The sequence below is a fragment of the Littorina saxatilis genome, linkage group LG16 (genome assembly GCF_037325665.1).
Source record: "Littorina saxatilis isolate snail1 linkage group LG16, US_GU_Lsax_2.0, whole genome shotgun sequence".
NCBI lineage: Eukaryota > Metazoa > Mollusca > Gastropoda > Littorinimorpha > Littorinidae > Littorina > Littorina saxatilis.
The window spans coordinates 17,350,867-17,368,366 of NC_090260.1; the positions used below are offsets into that span (position 1 = coordinate 17,350,867).

A 17,500-nucleotide genomic window follows, 5' to 3' on the forward strand; every position below is an offset into this window, starting at 1 on the left:
CAGGCTTGATTTTTGGTATGAATCAAGTTAAGGGATAGGCATGTGTAAAAAGCAGAATTGTGTACAGAGGCAGCTTTGTGTTATTAAAGGCCGGCTGCTTTTTCGTGAACACAGTTTGGCTCACATCTCACATCACCTGCCAGGCTTTTTTTTTTTTACATTTTACCATGGGATAAGACTATCCCTCCATTTAAGCACATACCAGCAATAAACACGTGGTTACTTGTGATGAACTAGTGGCAAGACAAATGATTTAAGCATCACATAACCTTCCAAAGTGGAAGTCAAGTTATGTGTCTGTGCCAGTGTGTGTGTGCATGTGTGTGGGTCAGCATAGAATGTTGAGGGACAGTTCGATGGTAAATAACCCTGACAATTTTAGCCTATGATTGTGCCTACATTGTGGCAGGATTGGATGTGGATCTTCAAAAGCCTAAGTTAACAAAAAAGTATGTAAAAGTACATTTTGAATAGTAGTTTTTTTCTCAGAGGGAAGATATCACAAGATATGATCGTTCCACTGCATGTATGCCACATAACTAAAACAAAAATTAAATGTTATTTTAATCGTCTTTTGGGTAAAACAAATACACCATCAATATATTATAATAATGATCTTGCTTGTTTACAGATGGACAACAGCTACTGCCAGGACCAGGTTACGCATAAAGAAAACAGTCAACACTTGGCTGGTGCTGCAGCTTCTTTGATGTCTATTTTTTTTTTTTTTAAAGACAGACAGCTACCAGCTCATTCAAGACCATAGCCCCATCTTACTCACGCAGAACAGACAGCCATCTTTCGCCTTTGCACAGAACACTGCTGTCTGAAGGTACACATCAAAAGGATAGGTTTTGCACCTACAGCGTGCGACTGTGGCTAGGGTAGGAAGAACAGACTCTGCAACACGTTCTGAGAGGGTGGCCTTTTCTTGCCACCCGTACCCCTGTGCAACAAGACTTGGCCAGAGAGCACACATCCAAATGCAAACACTGAACACTGAAGAGGAAGAAGAAGAAGAAGGTGCCCACACAGAAGGACATAAATCTACTTTAAGGGCACACAAGTTTACAGCAGTTTATTGAATTGTAGCAGATTATAGGGAGAAAATGAACAAGCTAAATAGGCTGTACAGTACTTCACTTGAACAATGTATAAAGTTCCCTGTAGAACATTTACAGATCACAAGACATTGTGTTTTCTTTTGTTTACAATACAAATGTTTCATAATAAAAAGATGTGCACTAGGCAAGATCCTTAAAATGTAAAACTAGTAGTGTGACAATTTTGAATTGTTCAGAGATGGTTTTTCTTCAGTGGTAAATGTTTTAGCTTTTTTATAAGATCCCGTTAGTGAAGCATACTATAAAACCTTGACCTTCCAAACTGTGTTAGCACCCTGGGCTGCGATCATTGTGTTGAGCTACTTAAAGGCACAGTGCAGCTTACAGCCTTCGTTTTGCGTTTTTGTTGCAGCTGAGTGCATTTACAGTTCAAAAATCCTCCTATGGTAGTAAAACAAACCCAAACTACCCACGACGAATCTGTGAAGCTCGACAGTTTCTTGTTCACGCGAGTGCATAAATTAACCTAGTTATTACGTGGTGTTTGGTCGGAGTTCGATTCAACTGAGTGATTCCGGCCTCCATTTTGTTTTATACAAACTCATGATGATGTCTGACATAGTTTGCTAGTGACGTGTCTTTTTGTGCATGATGTGGTGATCTACCTGATCTAAATTTAGATCCCAAAAATAGGTCAAGACCAGCCGGGTCCGAGTACGAAATTGATTCGTGAAAAAATCGCAGTTCTTGACTCTTTGGGTGCAAGTCAATGAAACTTGGTAGTTCTTCTAACAGATAGCTGCCTGAGGTATGACTAAAAGCCCCAGGGGCTCCGTGCACCTGAATTTGACAAGTTCAGTACCTTCAGCAAGCGCAAGTACAGTAGAGAAGCGCTTGACACACTGAAAAGGCCTACTATGAGCAAAAGAAAAAAATCAGTGATGCATGTGCTTTTGATGTAATCTTCTTTGACATTATGATGACTACAAAAACTGACTGATGTGTTTTGTTTGTGAATGATGGATATATGTGCATGATTGCGTTTCGCAGACACAGTTGTCATGTGCGTTGTAATTGGCGACGAATGCTGGATGATTACTATTTTTGTACCAGGATTACTATTTTTGGGGCTGAGCATTACTCCAAAACACTTATGGGGGTAAACAGGTCTGCAGCACAACTACAAATGTAGAAATGTCGTTTGCATTTTGTATATTTTAAAAGGTTATTTTTGTGCACAGAACATACATCTGCAGGGAGGTTTGGAGGGTGAAGTTAGGATCTGTTAGGAGGCATACAGCATCACACTCATTTTGTGTGTGTGTATTTTGTGTTGACAGATAAGACACTGTCATTCCAGCAGAAACCTGTGATGATGCACATTTTATTGAAGTGACCAGCTGAAATTGTATGTACGTTGTTATGAAATTGACAAATGATCCCTGCTTTGCAATCCTGGGTTAATGATATTGCCAAAATTAAAACGTGGAGGAAAAAGTGAGTGTAAACCTATTCTTGTGGTGGTGGTGGTGGTGGTGTGTGTGTGTGTCTGGTTAGTGTGTGTTTGAGTGTGTGTTAAACAAACAACGACAAACAACACCAAACCTACATCAAACAAGCACAACAAAAACAAATTACAAAAAAAATGGCAAAAATCAGAATATCAACTGAAAAAAAAACCGTGGCTGAATGCAATACTTATTATAACTTAAAAAGTAAAAAGTGTGCGTGTGGATGTGTGCGTATGTTTGAGTGTTTTAAACAAACAACAAACCTAAATTAAAGAAGCACAACAAACAAACAAAAAACCTGGCAAAGTTCTGAACATTAACACAATGCTGCTTTCTGCTTTGAGGGGAGGAATAAAATGACTGAAGCCGGACTGCCGAGAGGGGGAAAAGAACACGCAGACATGAAAACACGCACAACTCCATGACAGATAAACTGCTTATGTTCAAAAATCAAGAATATTTAAGCGTGCACACACGCACGCACACACACACACACACACACAGACTCTCCTCGTGAAAGTAAAGGTAAACTCGAACTTGAAGGTAAGTATAAATGTTTGATATGGAAGAAACCTGTGATAAAAGTCTTTGTATAAATCATCGGTACCAACAAAATTCAGTTGCCACAACGCGTAAAAGGACATACTGTAGTTTCAAATTAGTAACAATCTAAGCCATTTTAATCAGCACTGGTGTCCGGCAAGCACTAACAGATACAACAGCACGTGTATGCATCTTGAAGTAATAAGACCTTGAAGTAGGCCTAGAGTTTACACTATGCATTATGTAATGCTTTAATTCAGCTGCCTAACTGTGGAACTTTGCAAATGTGTGAGGACCGTTTCACAAAACAGACAAAACACCCTCTCAGTTATTTACACAAATCAGTTCCAGAATGTGCGTGTTCCTTTTCCGTCTCTACAAATTAATGTTATCTGGGGGAAAACGAATCATTGTCGCTTCCGCCCTCAGTTATAATTGCCTGAGCATAATAGGAAATGCAACAGGTGTAGTCTTCCGCCTGATTTTTAGTCAAGATATTTCGACACAGAATGTTTCTTTCTTTTTCTTTGTATGTTCACAAGCTCACATACAATCATTTATGCAACACTGACAATAAGACCAGACCAGAGTTGTGATTGAAATGGGCAGTTTATTTAATAAAGCTCCAGAATGAATAAAAATACATGACAAAATAAGGTGGTCCCGCTGTACAAAGCCGGTTACCAAACACACACACACACCAACACACACAAACACACTCACGCACGCACACACACACACACACACACACCACACACACACACACATGACACACACACCCCACACACACACACACACACACACACACACAGAGTAACATTGTACAACTTACTGTCACATTCAAGCGGGAACACCAAACAAAACGTATCATCAAATGAAACAACATTTTAAGTGGTCAACTGAGCAGATGACCACAAACCACACTTGAAATCTTCACATTTTAACACTTTCTCCTGTATCCACAAAAGTCATTTATGCTGACTAGATAATGACATAATAAAATGACATCAATAAAACCATTCCCTTTTTTATTTTAAAGAAAAACAAGAAAATTAAAATAACGCAAAGAACTGATGCTCAGTAAGGTTGGGTATCGATCTCAAATGTGTGCATAGCTAATTACATGTAACCGGCATGGACTGGGGCTAGAATTGGCCTTTCTGTCAGGCAACTCGGCCTCTAATTGGTTTTATATTGTCTGATCCCCCTCCAGAAAAAAAACAATACCATTTGCCCCGTGCTTCTGCGCCCACAAAAAATATTCGGGAATAAGAAAAGTTCAAATTTTAGGCACCCCACATACAACCCTAATTGTCAGTCAATTACTTTACTGCAATCAACGTTGATTTTAAAGTACCATGTCATTATTATTTTGGAGATAGATTTGAAAAAGTCCATAATTGCAGACTGCGTATTGGTATGAGTGATTTGAATTTTGATTTATGTCAGCGGCACCTCAAGGAATGCCCCAAATGTGAGTGCGGTTACCCAAGGGAGACTGCTGAGCACTATTTGTTGCATTGACCCTTGTGTAGAGATGTACGATTATTGTCAATTGATAACTGATTATAAGTTTATTGAAATATTATTGAAAGGCATCCCGCAATATTCCCGGAATGTCAATCAGACCATATTCATAACTGTACAAGAATTTATTAAGACAAACAGGCATGTTCCGTACATGAGCCTCTACATTTTATTCATAATGTTCATTTGACACTGTCATGAGACAAATGCTGCCTGACCAATTGTTCTTCGTAATTTCTCTCGTGTTTTGTGTCCTTGTTTCGACTTATCGATTATGGCCCAATCGTTATGTAATTTAGTGCCATTTTCGCCGATCACAAAATGTATTAACTTTGCGTGTGTGTCTTCTGTGCATTTAATATTATTGTGACGTGACCCACTCTTCCAACATTTCTGGCGCTCCAAGTCTTCGTCGTCCTTTTTTTCCCCCTTATGCTGAATTCTGTTCTCTCGTACCCCATTTCTTTTTGTTTCTTGTTTTTACCCCCACCAAGTTCTGTACTACCACCCCCTCCATTTTTTGATTGCTTGCGCATCAGGTTTGTCTGTTTGTTTTCGTTGTCTGAAATGAGTAAATGTATCTAGTCCGCCATCATGCTAAACTTTGTTATGTACATACCAGGATGACTTAAAATAAGCATTTATGCTTGAGTTATCTTAAAAAAACAATGCATTGTTTCTGTCATGATAACAAATTGAATAAAGTTTTGTAAACCAATGGACTGATTATAGTTGACCCTGATATGTGATTACGGGATAGTGTCACATTAATTTATTTCTACTTTCACTTGTACTTTTGTACTTAAAACAAATCACTGAAATGTAAAAGTTATTATTTTTTCCATTGTGAAGTGTCGTCAGTCTCCTCAAGGTAATGCAGTCAAACTCAACCAAAAGTTGGAGGGGCTTCTTCATACTTTCAGTGTGTGTGTGTGTGTGTGTGTGTGTGATTTCTTTTGACACTATGCACGTTTGTATATAACCGCCTGTGCACAAAAAGAAGAACATAATCGAATCTTATCATTCATTTTCGCTTAATTGATTGATTGGTATGCATGTTTCTAACAGTGACCGTTACCAAAGTGAGTATAGTGCGCTTCCCAAGCATAAAACGGTGCATGACTCTGGATTTGCGTCTGAGATATTGACACATCACTGTGAGAAAAAGCGTTAATGAAAAAAGAAGACTATTTATTTTCCTTGAGCATTATCTTAAAGTGGTGTGCCAAAAACTTTTAAATTCAAAAATTCAATATTTAACTTTAGGAAAAGCACTGTAGAGAGAAAACCACGCTTGTGTGTTCAGAATAGTCTCCATGTGGTATCAATATAAATGATTCAAATGTATGGAAGAGAAGCTGTTTCTGCTGGATTAATACACACACACAATTGTGCACTCACACATAAGCACGCATGCATGCTCACACACACACACACACACACACACACACACACACACACACACACACACACACACACAAACAACAAATTCATTATGACAAAACCAAATACGAAGTCCTATTTCACAAATTTTATATCTTCTCCTTTTCACCATATACAAATACAGTCACGGAGTACATTTATAAGGCCAAATTATTAAGAAATATTATTTTCTGTGCTTGAATTACCCAGTGTGTAGCATGATCACCACGAAGGTACAATTCACAGAAAGTTGAGTAATCACTTTACAAAACCCATACCAGTACCACATTGTTATGTTAAATCCTATTTATTAACCCACACAAATAGAAGAAGATAGCTTTGTGAAGACTTTCATTTTCCAACCAAATGCTGTTCAAAGATTATTCTTTCTTTCTATATTTGGTGTTTAACGTCGTTTTCAACCGTTCAAGGTTATATCGCGACGGGGAAAGAGGGGGGGGGGGGGGGGGGGGGGGATGGGGGATGGGATAGAGCCACTTGTTAATTGTTTCTTGTTCACAAAAGCACTAATCTAAAAAATTGCTCCAGGGGCTTGCAACGTAGTACAATATACTACCTTACTGGGAGAATGCAAGTTTCCAGTACAAAGGACTTTAACATTTCTTACATACCAATCAATATGAGGCTTATATTGCGCGTATTCTGTGGGTACAGTTCTAAGCTCGGGGATTTTATTTTAATTTTATTTTATGCAATTTATATCGCGCACATATTCAAGGCACAGGGATTTATTTATGCCGTGTGAGATGGAATATTGTTTTACACAATACATCACGCATTCACATCGGCCAGCAGATCGCAGCCATTTCGGCGCATATCCTGCTTTTCACGGCCTATTATTCCAAGTCACACGGGTATTTTGGTGGACATTTTTATGAAAAATTTATCTATGCCTATACAATTTTGCCAGGAAAGACCCTTTTGTCAATCGTGGGATCTTTAACGTGCACACCCCAATGTAGTGTACACGAAGGGACCTCGGTTTTTCGTCTCATCCGAAAGACTTGAACCCACCACCTAGGTTAGGAAAGGGGGCAGAAAATTGCTAACGCCCTGACCCAGGGTCGAACTCGCAACCTCTCGCTTCCGAGCGCAAGTGCGTTACCACTCGGCCACTGACACGATACACCAACACGATATTAGCACTCCAGATTTTTATCTCGCAGTTTTTTCTGAAGGACTTTGCATTTGAAAACTATTCTCAGACAAAATATGAGTTTAAACTGCAAGTACATGTACAGGGAGTCTGAAGGGTTCAAGTCGGATGAGATAGACTACTGTTGTGGCAATCTTCGAATTTGAAAATCATTTTTTTAAAAGAGTAAAACTCATAGTTCTTCTTCTTCTTCGCTCATGGGCTGAAACTCCCACGTTCACTCACAAATTTGCACGAGTGGATTTTTACGTGTATGACCGTTTTTACCCCACCATTCAGGCAGCCATACGCCGCTTTCGGGGGAAGCATGCAGGGTATTTTTGTGTTTCTATAACCCACCAAACTCTGACATGGGTTACAGGATCTTTTCCGTGCGCACTTGGTCTTGTGCTTGCGTGTACACACGAAGGAGGATAAGGCACTAGCAGGTCTGCACATAAGCAATGACCTTGGAGATCAGAAAATTCTCCACCTTTAACCTACCAGGCGGCCGCGATTTTGACTCATGACCTTCTGAATAGGAGGCCGATGTCTTATCCACAAGAACACCGAGCCCGTCCAAACTCCTAGTAAAAACAACAACTGCAAATCTGGGAGCAAAATGTAAACGGTTACAGTTTCAACTATCCTTCCCCTTTATATCAGCATTTTTGGAAACCTAAACGAAAGAGAATTCAAGAACAACAGTCACGGATTCAGATTTAAAAAAACAAATGGTAACTATGCTTTTTGGAAATTCTTTCTTTAATTGGTGTTTAACGAAGGTTATATCGCGACAGGGAAAGGGGGGGAGATGGGATAGAGCCACTTGTTAATTGTTTCTTGTTCACAAAAGCACTAATAAAAAAAATGCTCCAGGGGCTTGCAACGTAGTACAATATACTACCTTACTGGGAGAATGCAAGTTTCCAGTACAAAGGACTTAACATTTCTTACATACTGCTTGACTAAAATCTGTACAAACATTGACTATATAAGAAACACTTAACAAGGGTAAAAGGAGAAACAGAATCCGTTAGTCGCCTCTTACGACATGCTGGGGAGCATCGGGTAAATTCTTCCCCCTAACCCGCGGGGGGTCTTTTTGGAAATGCGCTTCAGACAAATGCCTTTGCACACGTTATGTTACTCACAGCAAAATGCAAGAATAATTGGGGACCATATGGGATGGGGCAAATTGGGAGGGAGCAATTCGGGACACCACCATAAATATCTACCAAATATTTACAAATAGCTATCTTAGTACATGCATAACATGCTGTACCAATACACAATTTCTTTAAATAACTATGTAAGGATTATTGGCAGTCTCCCGGAGCATGTTTCACGCTATCCTGCGATCAGGACAAGCGACTGACTGTGATGTGTATGCTGTGCGGCGTGCGCTACATAATCACCTGAGCCACGAATGGCTAGCTGACAGCGTCTATCTTTTACACAACAAATTCTGAACTCTGATGAACTCGTGACCGCTGATTTTTAAAGGCAAGGGGTATCATATTGTGCGCATGGCATACACATCCAAGTTGGTCGTTTGTCCCGATTGTGGGATACAGCCCGTCAGAGGCGTAGAGCGTGCTCGAGATGTTTTGAAAAACCTGACTGCAGTACAGGGATTTTTACACCTCCGGACTGCTGATAATCCTAACAGAATTATTTTCAAAAACCGTCTATTGCCTTGAAAGCAAACCTGGAATTTCTGATGCGAGTTGCCAGAAAGAAAGTTCACTAACAAGATCCAGGCCAACACCACCCCCCCCCCCCCCCATCCCCCTAAATAACACTAAGGAGTGAGGTGACCTCAAATAACTAATTAATTAATCAATCAATAAATTCTCTGCTGAAATCCCCAACTTCGCGCATCGAAGCTATGAAAAACAGGACACTGCCACGTTTCCATTCAGCTAAACGCCACACCATTTTCAAGAGGGGATGTCTCAGGAAGAAAGATGTGACGCTCCCGATTCATATGTTTCAGAAGACAGCCCACCTGAGAAAAAGAAGAACACAATATAGAAATAATAACAACCTGTCAACCACAAATACATTAAAGTTTTTCAAACAGTTCACTAATCCGACAAACTCATGCTCGTTTCTGGTGCATTTGATAAAGCCAATTACGGGTAGATGCTAGACAACAGCAAACCACCACCACATAACAACACAAGATTGTTTATGGTTGTTTACAGTCTCTTGAACACAGGAGTCAATCGAGACCATATATATAACAAGAAGCATAAAAAAGCACTTCAGTTTGAAACCCAGGTTCAATGTAGTAAATAATATTGCATCAATGTTCCATCCATCCTCAGCACTTTCAAAACCAGTTTCTTCTAGGTCATACACACCTTTTCCTCGATTGATCCACAGTACATCAGATCGCTATTGTTCTTTTTATGATTTGCACCAAAGGAATGATTAACATTTCTGTCTTAGTCATATGTAACAAGCTTTAAGCAAAAGCATAATATTCTACACATTCACATATTGTAAGGTTGAAGGGGTCTATGTCGACCAAAAGAAGGTGTATTCCCCATAGCCATAGGTGTTTTCCCTGTGTACCGGGAATACAGTTGGATTTTCTGTAAAGAAGTATAATATCGTACAATCTTGCGCCAAGCGCGTGACTGCGGTTAGATAGGAGAATCTATTTAAAATCCTGAATTCGCGTGCGGCATCCAGTCAAGCAAAACATGCTTCGACCGTTTATCAAAACGGATTTAGTTAAAGAAACATCTGCACCCCCACCCCCAACAGCCTGGTATTATGTTTTCCTCGCTGGTACTCTCGTCCATTGAATCACTTTCACTTTCGTAAGCTTGAAGTAACTCCATGGCGTCTAACGGAAGTATATTCCCTGTATATGTACAGGAAATTAACATACAGGGAATACAGCCACTGTTGGTCGACATAGACCCCTTCTAAAGTGCTGCAGTAGTTACCTTTCCCTCCAAGGACCAAGCTGTTCATCCACTGTAGGGCTGACCGGGGTTCCCCCTTAGCAGAGTGAGTGGCGAATCCTGGCTGATAAATTTCCTTTCATTTTCCATGAATGAAGAATACCAGCTGGGTTCTTTTATTCATGGACCTGTGTTCTGCAACACACACAAATCAGCCACCATCTTGTAAATATATGTAAAAGAAAGCAAGTGGCAATCTGAATAACAGAATACAAAATGATCAATCCACACAATCATACTTCAGCACTGAAAGTCCACAAAATGAAGCACTGCTAGTACATGTACTTCTCATAATTTACTGAAACTTTACTCGTCAAAACAACCATTTGTTTTATCAACTTTACTCGCATGTGGGGAGTAGATTAACATTTCTACTCACCATTTACATGATTTTTACTCGCCATGGCGAGTAATTGAAAATACTCGCCACTTTCAGGCCTGTACTTGTGCATGAGATGTGTTTACCATCCATATGCCCAGACCATGCGCCCTTCTGTTGTGCTCAGAACAGTAAAGAGTTGCTTGCTGGGGTGGTTGTTCATAAGTTAACAGTTCACAAGAGGGCACAAACAAGAGCAAAAACACAGGTGCCTGATTCAAACTCATTCAAATGCAGAACCTTATTTTTGCATGAACAGAGTAAGACATGATTCTTACATAGCTGACCCTACCCCTGGCAGAAAAGTGCTTGAAATTGTCCATGTGGTCTCTACCAGTACATTTGATGCGTATTTGTGATACATATATACTGATATAGAGACAAGTAACAAGTGGACATTTCCTCTGACACCTCTACCATTTGTACACCTGCACAAATCTCCTGCCATAGACTACAAAAGGAAAACATACAAATCAAAACAAACACAAATTTAACCTAATGTTTACCTTTCAGCAGCAGAAAAGGCTGTGTTTTCTGTGGTGTCTCAGAGTAAAGCCACGGTGTTGGAGATCTATGCAAAACTAGGCTGTAGGCAAGGTCCAACATCTTTAGCTGCACACACAAAAAGAAGAAGCAAGAAATCACATGACATAGATGACATTCCTCACTAGTACAAAACCACAACTACACTAGTCAACTACCAATGTAAGAATCATAGTCCTGCAAGATTACCCTCTTAAAAAGTAAGATTGCTTTCATTCAAACACTACCGTGGGACCAAACTCCCCCCACCCCCTCCTTTTTTTGAGTTTTTCCTACATGTGTGTTGATGTTTCCATTAATTCCAAGCCCTGAAACTGTGAACTTGAGATCTTTATGTATGCACACAGTCACAGGCTTAATAAGCTATTCAGAAACCAAGCAGAGTCTGCACAACGTCAATTCTGAGAAATAAATCCCCACAACCGGTTTCAAGGCCACTATACCGACTGAGCTATTGCTTGCCATGCCAACCTCCACCCCCATTTGGAACATGCACAACTAGTATACCCATACACATGTAATAATACTGCTTGCCTTCCTCCCCCACCCTCCAAATCAATAAACACTAAATGTATGCAATCAGTAATCTTTTAGTTAGTAGTTGACTACCATCACTACTCTCTCCACACCCACCCACCCTCTTGCACACCAGCGACACACCCCCATCGCCCAATCATTTCCATGATTCTCTCTGCCATATAGTAATCCTAAACACTAAGATTATGACACATTTGTTTTCCAATTAGGAACATAAAAAATTACTGTAAAAAAAATGTACAATCATGCACTCTCTGAGTCTGACAAGAGAGTGTGAGAAAAGTCAAGAAAGCAAGACGTGTGACATAACTAAATCTTCTAATCTATTCCTGAGATTTACTCTTGACAGCTTAAAATGGAACCTCATGCACTTACTGTTCTGAATTGTAGAAATTTCTTGTAGACTTTATAGCAGCAAAGGCAGTTTTATTGGGTACCACCAGGTGTCACTCTGTCATCATCTGATCAAGCATTCAAGCAAATGGTTCAGCACTGAAACAGTAAATAGCAAGAGTGTACAGAAAAATACACAAACTTTCTCATTAATTTGTATCTTCAACTTCACATTATTCATAAATAATGATACCTTACTTTGACTAAGTTTGAGTAGGATTAACACCATGCAGAGCCAGAAGTTAACTTGAAATAAAATAACTATACGTTACTCAATACTGCACTCAATGAGTCAATTGTCAGCAAAGGTGATAATCAATGCAAGGTAAAACCAAAGGATGCAACTCAGTCAGCAATTGCAAAAACTACATAATTCTAATCAAGCTGTCAGTTTCATTAGCTATCAGAATTCAAAACATGTTCTTGTTTTTGTTGTTGCTGTTGTTCATGACTACATTAATGTATCTCAGCATTTCTAGTTTCTACACTATAGCCATTAAAAAAACCAAAAGAAGTGTCCCAATGTTTAATGAAGCGCTCTTGCAATTAAGTCACAATTGTTTGCAGTTGCTGAGAAAAGCTAATAGTAATAGTCCTTACACTTACAGTAAGTTGAGTAACAAATTATAAACAATTGCTGTTAACACTCATACATAGTACAAGAGAGCAAACCACTGCAAAACTATAGTCATTTATCAATGTTATGCTTGCCATCCACCCCCGACCCCAAACCTCTCCCATATTTTATGTACATCAGACTAGTATTCTTGTTAGTTCATTTCAGCTGTAACAGTGACAACACGTTTGCACACTACAGACCTGGAAGTGGAAATGTTAACACATGGAGTGCTAAATTTCAGGATACAATCTGTTTGTTTGTTTGCTTAACGCCCAGTCGACCACGAAGGGCCAATCAGGGCGGTGCTGCTTTGACATTTAACGTGCGCCACACACAAGACAGAAGTCGCAGCACAGGCTTCGTGTCTCACCCAGTCACATTATTCTGACACCGGACCAACCAGTCCTAGCACTAACCCCATAATGCCAGACGCCAGGCGGAGCAGCCACTAGATTGCCAATTTTAAAGTCTTAGGTATGACCCGGCCGGGGTTCGAACCCACGACCTCCCGATCACGGGGCGGGCGCCTTACCACAAGGCCAACCGTGCCGGTCATACAATCTGTTACAAAGTACAAACACTGGCAATCGGAGAGAACAGTGTTAAGTACTGTAAGTCTTTACAGTAACATCAAACAGTATCCCCTCTTTTTGGTAGTACAGTGGAACAACACTTTTAATATCCCCTGATTAAAGACTCCCTCCCTTTTAAGACCCTGTTTTCTCAGATTTGTCTGTCCACAACCTCTCTATATTTACTCTCATCTCAAGACTTCTTCCTTTCAAGACCTGATTTTTTCAGATTTGTTTAGGTCCTAAAAGGAAGGGGGGGGGGGGGGGGGGTTCGATCGACTTTACTGGTACCGTGAAACCGAAAGTGACCAAGTCATCAAGGGCACGTATATTCCTGCTGCTCTGTTAGCACCGATCATATTTTAGAAACGTTGCACTCTGTCGTCAACAAATGTAGGAATAAAAATAGTATTACCTTCACCAGCTGTCTCCATGGAGTCGAAAGACCATCGGCCGGTTTGGCTCGCTTGTGCCATTCCTGGATGAAAATTGAAATGACCCTGCATGGCTGCTCCGTTCTTGGCATCAATGGCAGTGCAAAAAAAGCGAATCCCGACTCCCATCCAGGATAAGCTGTACGGCACGGCGGCGTCTCTGCAGATGACCACTACATTTGGACGATTTGGACTGGTCTCCACGTGTTGCGGCAAGAAGCAGAAGAAGATACAGATAAGGTGGCGGGAGTGATGTCCCTTCGCTGCAGTGACTAAAAATACAAAACTATCTCAAAATAAAAACACAAGGAACGGTTTGTAATTGTTGATGGGTAGTTAAATTTGTGACAAAAGAAATTAAACGTTCAAATGACTTACCACCCCCCTCTGCTATGTCAGTTGCGAGTATGTCAGTATGTGTTTGTGTTTGTGTGTGTGTGTGTGTGTGTGTGTGTGTGTGTGTGTGCCCGGCAGTGTGCCCGTCAGTGTGTACGGTACGTGTGTGTGTGTCAGTGTCATTGCCGGTGTGTGTGTTTACGTGTGTGTGTCACAGTGTGTGTGTGCGTGCGTGTGTGTGTGTGTGTGTGTGTGACGGTGTGTGCCGGTGTGGATGTGTGTGTGTGTGTATTGTGTGTGTGTGTGTGCGTTCGTCAAGTTGTGTGTGTCAGTGTGTGTGTCAGTGTCGATCAGTGTGTGTGTGTTCTAGGCCAGGGGGGATTCCCAAGGTTCCTGGGTTCCGGAAGCCCACCCACCCCCCTTACTGACTCCACAAATGTACCTTTTGCCTTTTTCTTTCTGCGAATGTATGTATTCATTTGCTAATTTGTTCGTTTGTTTGTTCGTTCGTCAGTTTGTTCGTTCGTCAGTTCGTTCGTTCGTTTGTTCGTTCGTTCGTTCGTTCGACAGTTCGTCCGACAGTCCTTCAGTACGTCCGTCAGTCCGTCCGTCCGTCGGTCCGTCAGTCAATCCGTTCTTCAAGTTCAGTCCGTATCAATAAATTCCTCTTGTGCAGGGCCCAATACAGGGGAGAGGGGGGGGGCGAATTCCTGTTGGTGGGACAACCCCCCCCCCCACCCAGGCCTAACTGTGGACCTCCTCCAAACGTTTGACAAATGCCCTGAAAATGGGCCAGATTGCACACAATTATTGTTTATTGTTTGCTTGTTTATTTGTTTGTTTGTTTGTTTGTTTGTTTGCTCGTTCGTTCGTTCGTTCGTTCGTTCATTCGTGGGTTGGTTCGTTCGCTCTTTCGTTCCTTCGTTATTTCCTTCGTTTATTCGTTCCTTCGTCCTTTTAGTCCGTCCGTATGTCCGTCCATACGGTCCGTCCGACAGTCTGTCTGTCAGTCCATCAGTCCGTCCGTCAGTCCGTCCGTCCTTCAGTCTGTATCAATAGATTCCTCTTGTGCAGAGGGTTGAAGGAATACCCTGCAGGACCGGATCAGGAGGGGTTACCCGTAACGCCACCCCCCCCCCTCCCGCCGCCCCCCCCCTCCCCCCGTCCCTCCGTCCGTCCATCGATCGGTCCGTCCCTCAATCTGCCCGTCGGTCCGTCCGTCAGTCCGTCCGTCAGTCCGTCCGTCAGTCTGCCCGTCCGTCCGTCCGTTCTTGTTCGTTTCATTGTTTATTTATTTCGCACACATCATTGTCAACTTGTGGATATCCTGAACAAGGCGGTGCGCGAGAATATCTTCTTGTTTGGATAAAATAACATTTTGCTCTGAAACAAACCACACACAAATTCCACTGCTTGAGCATCGTTTCAGTCTAACCGAACTGAGGGTATACCTCATCTTCAGAAGGAGAATAAGCGACAGCATGCTCTTCTACCATATAACATGTCACGTGAGGTCGTTCAGACCGGAGTGGAGGTATATCTCCGAGGGATCAGGGTATACTTTCAACCCGCTGCACAAGAGGAGTTTATTGATACCTTATGTTCGGTCGTACCGGTGTGTAATACCTCGAGAGAGAGAGAGAGAGAGAGAGAGAGAGAACAAATACAGAGACAGAGAAGGACAGAGAGATGGACAGAGAGAGTGGGAAAGGGGGAGAGAGAGAGGAAATATCATTTTGATACCATACGTCTACCGCTGAGAACTGTTTTGGGATATTTTGCTAAAAAACAACAAATACTGTGATATCAATTCAGTGTCAAAACTATTCCGGTTCTTAAATGATTAATACATTCTACGTATGATGAATTTGAAATCTTGTTTTCTTCATTTTTGACAGTTCATCTGCGCGAGCATGTGTGGGTGCTTTGATGTGTGTGTGTGTGGGGGGGGGGGGTATGTGTGTGTGTGTGTCTGTGTGTCTGTGTGTGTCTGTGTGTGTGTGTGTGTGTGTATCATAGTGTGTGTGTGTATGTGTGTGTGTGTGTGCGTGTTTGTGTGTGTGTGTGTGCCTTGGCAGCAACACTTTCTATTGTAATCCCTGTGTTAGCACACCTACATTGAGCTCACTGAACAGAGAACAAACAACACGTACACAACTTCTTGGAGTAAAGATAAACTGGAAATCATTTGGAAACAATGCTCCAAATCCATAGCCCTTCCCCGACAGTTACAACTCTACGTGCGCACACAAACACACGCGCACGCACACACAAACACACGCGCAAACACATAAACACACACACACACACACATACACACACACGACTAAACAGATCCACACACACACTAACATTCCCACACACACACACACACACGCACGTACACGCACGCATAGTTACAACTCTACGTGCGCACACAAACACACGCGCACGCGCACACAAACACACGCGCAAACACATAAACACAACACACACACACACACACACACACACACACACACACACACACACACACACACTAAAACAGATCCACAGGCACACTAACATTCCCACACACACACGCACGCACGCACGTACACTTACACTGAAACAATGAACACACACACACACACACACACACACACACACACACACACACACACACACACACACACACACACACACAAGCACACACAAAGACACACACACACACGCACACACGCACACAGATCCAAAGACGCGTCAACTCCCCCCCCCCCAATCTCTAGTTCCCCCACACACACACGCATACACTTTAACACACATACAGATTCACAGACACACTTATCCTCACCTCCAACGAACCCCTCCCCCAAAACACACACACACTCATATCCACCTACACACAACCACCCTCCTCCATCACCCGACACAAACACGCACGCACGCACGCACGCACGCACGCACGCATGCATGCAATTAAACAAACATCACACACACGCACACACACACGCGCGCATACACTTAAATACACCCCACACACACACACACACACACACACGCACGCACACGCACGCACGCACGTACGTCCGCTTACACTAAAACAATCAACACACACACACACACACACATACACACACACACACACAGATCCAAAGACGCGCCAACTCCCCCCCCCCCCCCAATCTGTAGTTCCCCCACACACGCACGCATACACTTTAACACACATACAGATCCATAGACGCACTTATCCTCTCCCCCAACGAACCCCTCCCCCAAAACACACACACACACACTCGACTCATATCCACAAACACACTACCGCCCTCCCCCATCACCCGACACAAACACGCACGCACGCACGCACGCACGCACGCACGCACGCACGCACGCACGCACTTAAACAAAAATTACACAGACGCACGCACGTACGCATACACTTAAATACACCCCCCCACACACACGCACGCACACGCACGCACGTACGTCTGCTTACACTAAAACAATCAACACGCGCACACACAC

The 17,500-nt window shown here is 42.1% G+C and overlaps 1 protein-coding gene and 2 long non-coding RNA genes across 5 annotated transcripts in view; 1 reads left to right on the forward strand and 2 right to left on the reverse strand.

The window, feature by feature from the left end:
• LOC138950551 (uncharacterized) overlaps window positions 1–17,500 on the forward strand; it is a 149,867-nt gene that overhangs the window by 118,782 nt on the left and 13,585 nt on the right. The window lies entirely within an intron of this gene.
• Window positions 1–17,500, reverse strand: part of LOC138950560 (uncharacterized) — a 173,662-nt gene that overhangs the window by 103,055 nt on the left and 53,107 nt on the right. The gene's annotated exons all lie outside the window — the stretch shown is intronic.
• LOC138950535 (uncharacterized) lies at window positions 6,563–14,726 on the reverse strand. Its single transcript, XR_011450710.1, has 5 exons — window positions 13,663–14,726; window positions 12,039–12,155; window positions 11,090–11,195; window positions 10,187–10,339; window positions 6,563–9,234 (listed from the first exon to the last, which is right to left on the reverse strand). It is a non-coding gene; the product is annotated as an uncharacterized lncRNA (long non-coding RNA).